The following is a 6625-nucleotide window of genomic DNA, read 5'->3' as shown; positions in this document are numbered from 1 at the left end:
ATAGATAGATAGATAGATAGATAGATATATATACACACCTTCTCCTCTGTCAACTACAAACACAGAAAAGACTTCTTGAAGTAAATGACAAAATTAGTGATACACTTGATATGCCATCTAAAACCATTTCTAAACAGCTTTCTGGAAATATCCAATAAACACTTGAAATCAAACTACAAAGTTTTTATCATCACCATCATCATCATCATCATCATCATCATCACCATCATCATCATCATCATCATCATCATCACGATTTGTTGTTGTTGTTGTTGTTGTTGTTGCTGTTGAAATTTTTTTGCTTTCCCCTTATTTTTTTTTGTAAATATTGTTTCTTTTTCTTTTTCAGTTTTCTCTTTTTTTCTTTTTGGAATAAAAATATTCCTAGAATCACAGTCAAAGAGATTGATCTATAAAGATGGAGAGAACTGTAAGAAAGATCATAAAATGCTATTTGAATATGATGTATATGAAATAGGTCAAAATTTGGTATGGCACTTTGTAGTTTAGTATAATGAAGAGTGGTGGATGGGATGCTGGTGTCGATGAGGGGACGGAGAAGCAGAGGAAGAAGGGAAAAGAATCAGATATTAATACACATTTATGTATACATACACACACACATACATATATATATATATATATATATGTATGTATGTATGTATGTATACACACACACACACATATATATATACATACATATATATTTAAAAGACATGGATAGAGTGAAGAATACAGTACAAAAATTAATCAAACTCTTTTGGAATGAATTGCTTTTTTTTTTATGTATTCATTCATTCATTCATTCTTCCATTCATTCAACTACTAATGCTGCTGCTGCTACTACTACTACTACTACTACTACTACCAACACCACCACCTCCACTACATCCTCTGCCAGTGCCACAGGTAGTGCCGCTGCTACCACTTCTGCCACCACCATTATTGCTCTTGGTGGTGATGGTGCTGTTGCCATTACAACTCTGCTCATCACCACCACAACCACTACCACCACCACAACCACCACCACCGCCGCCGCCACTGCTGTTGCTGCTGCTACTACGCCTATTACTACTACTACTACTACTACTACTACTACTACTACTACTTACTTCCCCTCCCCTTAATATTTCATTCAGGAGAGAAAAAAACTGACTTCCTGCTTATTGATACACATACTGTCTCTGTTTCTCTTTCTCTCTCTCTCTTTCTCTCCACACACACACACACACACATATCATATATCATCATCATCATCATCCTTCTTCAACATACCTTTCTCCTGATTACTTTCTTTTTCTTTTCTTTTTTTATTTTATTACTATTATTATTATTATTATATATTTTTTTTTTTTCTATTCCAAAAGAGAAAGAATTAAAAGTTTATTTTAAGCAGTTATAACAGCGTCTTTCTTTGATCCTACAATAATTATTCATTATTAATTTCCTGTCTGTTCCAAAACTCCTCTTTTTTTTACATTTTGCATTCAGATTATTTTTAAACTAATTCACTATCACTACTGTCAGAACCACTACCACCACCACCATCACCACCTACATATATTTCTATAACTATAACCAAATTATTGATCAATCAGTTTTAAAAATTATCATTATCATATAAGGTTTACTGGAATGAAAGTCTGTCTGAAACTTAGAAGATAATTTGGGAAATTCCTCAAAATTCTTTCATTTATTTACTGAAGTAGTTCTCAAACTGGGGTAGTAGAACCTAGAGGTATGTAAAGATATACAAGAGAAATTATGGAGATACGCAGGATTAATAAAATCACTGGAATCTTGAAGTAATGGTAAGCAGCTACTTTTCAGTGGTGCACCTTCAAATGTAGTGAACATTATTTATAAAAAAAAAAAAAAGAAAAATTTGTCGTGGCTGTGTGGTTAAGAAGCTTGTTTTGTAACCATGTTGTTTTGGGTTCAGTCCCACTGCATAACACCTTGAGCAAATGTCTTCTACTAAAGCTCAGGGCCAGTCATTGCCATGTGAGTGAATTTGGTAGAGGGATATTGTGTGGATGTCCATCATATATCTATGTTTATATCTACATAGATATATATATAGGGTAAAAACCCTTTTGGTCATGAATGACCATGGGACTGCACCTAGAAAATTCCCCTCCTGGGCAAGGTTGTTTACGGAAGAGTAGCAATTGCTCATACATACCAGCATCCCCTCCCCATGCCACCAGTGTAATCCAAGGGAAAGGCTGGTACAGCTTGGCACCAGTGACGTCACAACTCATTTCTACAGCTGAGTGAACTGGAGCAACGTGAAATAAAGTGTTTTGCTCAGGTACACAACACAACCTGGTCCAGGAATCGAACTCACTACTCATGATTGTGAGACTAACCACTGAATCATGTACCTTCATATATGTGTGTGTGTGTGTGTGTGTGCATATATATATATATATATATATATATACACACAGTTTCCTCCAAGATTTGATCCCTTCATAGGATTTTCGAGCGAGATCGTTGCCAGTGGCCCTGGAGTGGCTCTTGTGCGGGTGGCACATAAAAGACACCATTTCGAGCGTGGCCGTTGCCAGTATCGCCTGACTGGCCCTCGTGCGGGTGACACGTAAAAGCACCTACTACACTCTCTGAGTGGTTGGCGTTAGGAAGGGCATCCAGCTGTAGAAACTCTGCCAAATTTAGATTGGAGCCTGGTGTTGCCATCCGGTTTCAACAGTCCTCAGTCAAATCGTCCAACCCATGCTAGCATGGAAAGCGGACGTTAAATGATGATGATGATATATGCATATATTGTAGTAAGCCTACAAGTTTGTGGCTTTCTTTTTCCCTTTTTCCTTAGTCCTTAATTTCAAATTCAAACTTTTAATTCCCTCAAATATTATGACGAAATGATTAACTGCTTTGTATTAATAATCTGCTAGGGGACCCCATGTGTTACTAAATCAATAAGGTTTTTTGTGATATATCATTAACATGTGGTGTAATGCATCTTACATTTTTTTATTAGGTGTTTTCAGAATGGTTATCTATTCTATAGTTAGTATGTATTTGATTTATGTATATACTTATGTGTAGCTTTTCTTATTGTTGCTGTTTAACCCCAGGTCAGGCATGAATGAGCAGATATGTGGTAAAGGCATTCTAGTTTTTCTTATGTGCAGGCATATTATCTAAGATGATGGGGAGGAGTTGATTTGAGGAGATTTAGTTATTGTTTCTAGCAGCCATGAAGTGGCTTCTTTGTTGAGTATTTTCAATAGATGCAAGAGTATTTAGCTCCTCCTCCACAGACAAAGTGCAAAATAATGAAATCTACAGCATAAAGCAAATACTAATCATTAACAAGTATTTTAACAAACTAATAACAGACCAAACCCTAGAACAATGCAAAACACACAATGGAACAAATACATCAAATGCCACACTTATTAAAAATACACAGAACTAAACATAAAGTATATCACATGAATCAAATTCATATGAACTATAGAATAGATTAGCATATTATTAAAAGAACACCTTATAACACAGGACATAACATGCTTTACACAAAATATTTAACTGACTTTAACAGTATTGATATTTGTTATAAAATTTACATTCATAATATTATGTATGTTGGCACTCCGTCGCTTACGACGTCGAGGGTTCCAGTTGATTCAATCAACGGAACAGCCTGCTCGTGAAATTAACGTGCAAGTGGCTGAGCACTCCACAGACACGTGTACCCTTAACGTAGTTCTCGGGGAGATTCAGCGTGATACAGAGTGTGACAAGGCTGACCCTTTGAATTACAGGTACAACAGAAACAGGAAGTAAGAGTGAGAGAAAGTTGTGGTCAAAGAGTACAGCAGGGTTTGCCACCATCCCCTGCCGGAACCTCGTAGAGCTTTAGCTGTTTTCGCTCAATAAACACTCACAACACCCGGTCTGGGAATCGAAACCGCGATTCTATGACTGCGAGTCCGCTGCCCTAACCACTGGGCCATTGTGCCTCTACTCATAATATTAACATTGATAATATTCTACAAACATACTAAAATTAAAAACCTTCTTATCAATAACAAGCCATAAGTATGTAATATATCTGGGGTTTGGTTATTAAGGACTAGTGTGAATTGAAAATTTGATCACAAATATGGAAACTTCCTGGTTCTAACTGATATATTGGTATACAAGTATGACACTTTTTTGCTGGTTCACTAGATACGTACAAATAGCAGCAGTTCCAATGCTCTAAAGCACACAAAAACAAAATAAAATTACATAGGAAAACATTAGCAAACAATACATCAATACTATTTAGAATCCCTGACAGAAACAGTGAATTAATGGTTGAAGCAATACTAATAACACAGCACAATACTCAGACAAACACACAGGTAACATATAGAAATCACAAACAAAATTAAATGCCTAACTGACAACATATAAATCTATCAGAAATTTTAATTCTAGTGATAAAACCTTCACCAATCACAATGGCCCAATCTACTATTAAGACATAGCAACACATCAACATCGTTTCATCTGAAAGTTGAGATGATGAAAGTCTAGAAACATTGATGATGGAATTGGATATTTTAAAGTTCCAAACAAACAGCAAGGAACTCATACATAAATATGATAAAATAAAATTGATAAAATATGAAAAATATGTAAAAATAAAATTGATAACAAAATATAAAAGTAGAATACAGGTGTTTTCAATAAAAATATGTGTGTGTGTGTGTATATATATATATATATATATATACACACACACACACACACACACATATAATTAAAATAATTTCATGTTTGTGTTTGTGCAGCCAACTCATTGTGCAGCCGACACATAGAAAGTAAAAGTATTTTTCACTTGACTGCTGTGTAATGTTGATAAATATAGACTCAACAGAGACAAAGTGTTGGAACCACAACACTGATGAAAACTAACATAAACAACAAAAGGAAGCAGGATGAGGAGAGGAATCAAGGTAGATGGAGGAGGTGATGCTAATATCAAAGCTTCATAAAGGGGTAGGAGGTAGGAAGTTAACAAAAATAATAATAATAATAATAAAGAAGGTGGTGGTAGAGTGATAGAAATAATATTTACTTGTGACCAAGAGAGGATGAAGAAGAGGATAAGAAGACAAAAGTGTTGCGGTAAGCAGAATGAGAAGGGAAGGGGAGGGATGGTTTTTAAAATTTCAATTTTAATCACATAGACGTGTGCAAATGTATGTGTGAGTGTGTGTGTGATAAATTTATGACTGTGTTAATCTGAGAACATGTTTGTATGTATGTATGCATGTATGTGTGTATAGATTGATAGACAGTGTGTGGATTGTAACTTTTCAATAGTGTACTTATCTGAGTATATGAGTGTGTGTGTGCATGGGGGCGGTGTTGTAACATTGTGAAAGTGTGTTTATCTGAAAATATGCATATGTGTATAGACACAGCTGTGGCTGTGTTGTCGAGAAGTTTACTTCCCAACCACATGGTTTCAGGTTCAGTCCCACTGCATGACACCTTGGTTCAGCTCTCGGCCTGCTAATGCATTCTATAGAAAATGAAAGAAACCAGTCGCATACATATATATGGTGGTGGTGGTAGTAGTGTGTGTGTGTGTGTGTCTGTCTGTCTGTCTGTCTGTGTGTGCGTGTGTGTGTGTGTGTGTGTATGTATACACAACTGGCTTCTAAGCAGTTTCCACCTACCAACTTTCATTCAGAAAGCATTGGTGAACATGATAATATTGAAAAGACATTTAACGAAGATGTCATCAAGAGGAATCAAACCTGAAACCACAAAAGTGTAAACAAACGACTTGACCGAACAACTATGCTTGCATCCATGGTTAATGACTATTCTTTTTCCATGTTCTAAATGCAGTGTGAAAACTTAACAATGTAGTCGGATAATTAAGAAAACTAAACTACTTAATTAGTGAAGTCAACTGACCAATTAATTGCATTAACAACAGACAATATTCTCACAATATAGTGATTTATTTAACTTGGATACAAACAAGGCTATATTTTAAATTAGGGGAGTGGCCAAAAGAATCAATACAATTTATATTCCTGTGGCTTGATCTTTGTCAACGTCATTATTGTGTTAAAATATCGTATGTCCAAATTTGGCCAAATGCGTTGTTTTTAATATTTAGTTTTGCTTGCAATAGCCGGTTCTTCTGGTCAAACTATTGTATCTCCAACTGCTTCAGATGCGAAGATATCAAAAATTTTCAAAGTGTAGTACAACGGTTTTGCTATGGAACAGCGGAACTACTTTTTCGTTTTCTGAAAAAGCAACATTTTGGACTTACAACACTTTTGCATAATAGCAACAATATATTCATTCATATATATATATATATATATACATACATACATACACACGCATAATATGTATGTATCTATATATGTGTGTGTTTGTGTTTGTTCTCTACTGCTGCTTGACAGCAGGTGTTGGTTTGTTTCTATTCCCATAACATAGTGGTTCGGCATAAAGGACTTTAAAAAGTAAGAACTGGGGTGGATTTGCTTGATTAAAACCCTTCAAGGTGGTGCCTCAGCATGGCCATAGTCCAGTAGCTGAAACAAATAAAAAATAAAAATGTATAGGATACTAA

The sequence above is a fragment of the Octopus bimaculoides genome, chromosome 19 (assembly GCF_001194135.2).
Source record: "Octopus bimaculoides isolate UCB-OBI-ISO-001 chromosome 19, ASM119413v2, whole genome shotgun sequence".
Classification (NCBI taxonomy): domain Eukaryota; kingdom Metazoa; phylum Mollusca; class Cephalopoda; order Octopoda; family Octopodidae; genus Octopus; species Octopus bimaculoides.
This window is presented reverse-complemented; position numbering follows the sequence as displayed.